Genomic DNA, 1,808 nt, shown 5'->3' with positions numbered 1-1,808 from the left:
AACTGACTCAACTGTGCAATTGCACAAGATCTTGGGTTTTTATCTGCAATGCATCAACACAGTGGTGTGAGCAAAACAGAAGACACACTGAATAGCAGGGGATAGGTTGCATATCCCTTGGGTTCTGCCAATTGCCTCTTCACTTAGGAGGTCTTTGACTCTATGCAAGGACAAAATTAAACAGTCACAAACATTGCCTCTTAAGGAGGACTTCAGACAGTTGCCTGGCCAAGTAACAGGCCAGGTCTTCCAGACTACATGAAGTAGAAGAGACATACCTCAATGCAAATTGCTTATACAAGCAAAGCAAAGCAAAAAGTTCACAAGGAACTAAGCAACTAAAGCACCTGAAACAGTCAAGCAGATGTTAGTATGCAACTTCAAACAAAACAAACAGAAACAGACACCAACAGTCAATTAGGGGGCACAAGGATGTGCAAGGCACAAGGCTTATGGCATGTGAGCCAAGCCACCTACAAAACAAAGAGGTTAGGCAATGATACTTGAGTAAGCTCAATCAAAAGAATTGGTCTTAATGGCCATTTGATGGTCAACCTGAAAACACAAGCTCAAAGGTGAGTAACAGGACCACTAGGACAAGCCTAGGGTCAAAAGTAAATGAGAAAGTTAAAACAGAAAGGGGCAAGTATCCAAAATCATGTTCAAACAATTAGGAAACAAAACCAATTGGGTTCACATTCATATCAATCATCATCATCATTTCATGAACCATTTAGGTCAAAACATGGCAAACAGAAGCTCATAGAAGTCAACAGCAAGACTTAACTCAAAAGCAATCTAAACATTTTCCAAAAATCACCAAATAAATCATGATCAAAACTAACACATAGCATGATAATCATGTCAAGTTTCATCCCATTTGGACAAGTGGAAGGCAGTCAATGAAAATCAGAAAGTCAAAGCCAATTTGAACATGCTCAATGAAGTCAACCAAACATGCATCAACTTAGAAAAATCATAAGTCAAGAATGGTGTATGATAAATGAATGGGATCAAAACCATGGCAAAGATGAGGATGTCTAGTTATCTCATGCAAAATTTCATGTCCATCTAATAAAGTATGAGAATTTCACAAATGAAATGGGAACAAGTGTCACACAAGGTCAACATTTGACTAGGCAGGGAAGAAAAATCTCAAACAAATGGAAAATAGTTCAATTAAATCCAAGAAAATTCACAAATCAACTAGACATACAAGAATAGGCTCATGCAAAAATTTCAATCCATTTGGAGGTCAAGAAGCATGGCAATGAAAATCATGAAGTTGGTCATCAATGGTGTGACACAAATTGTCACACCCTAATTCAAAAAATCATATCTCACAAACCACAAATGATAAATTCACAAACTTTACACCAAAATCACCATGAATGTGTCTAGTTTAAGCACAAAAAATTTGGGAACCATTGGATACATTTTCATCATTTCACAATTGATTTGGCAAAGTGTACAAAATTTGGTCACATGTCACAAACCCTAAGGCCATTTAAAAACCACTCATCCAAAAATTCTGGAAAAATAATGATAAAAAAGTAGAGATTATGATGAACACAACACAAAAAATCCCATTCAAATTGGATGAAAATTGAAGCTTTTATGATTTTTGCAAGATTGGTGATTTGAATGTGAAATTAATTGAATTAATATTTGAGAAAATGGCATTTTGGTAATATTTTGACCCACTAATCAAAACACGGTCGTTTTGGCCATTGTGAGGAAATGTTTTCATTGGCTAATACTGAAAGAGGCCATGCACACGAAAATGGGGAAAATCTGGGCAAATTGGG

This window comes from Lathyrus oleraceus, chromosome 5 (genome assembly GCF_024323335.1).
Source record: "Lathyrus oleraceus cultivar Zhongwan6 chromosome 5, CAAS_Psat_ZW6_1.0, whole genome shotgun sequence".
In the NCBI taxonomy this organism is placed as follows: Eukaryota; Viridiplantae; Streptophyta; class Magnoliopsida; order Fabales; family Fabaceae; genus Lathyrus; species Lathyrus oleraceus.
The sequence above is the reverse complement of the archived record's forward strand: the minus strand, read 5'-3'. Positions refer to the sequence as shown.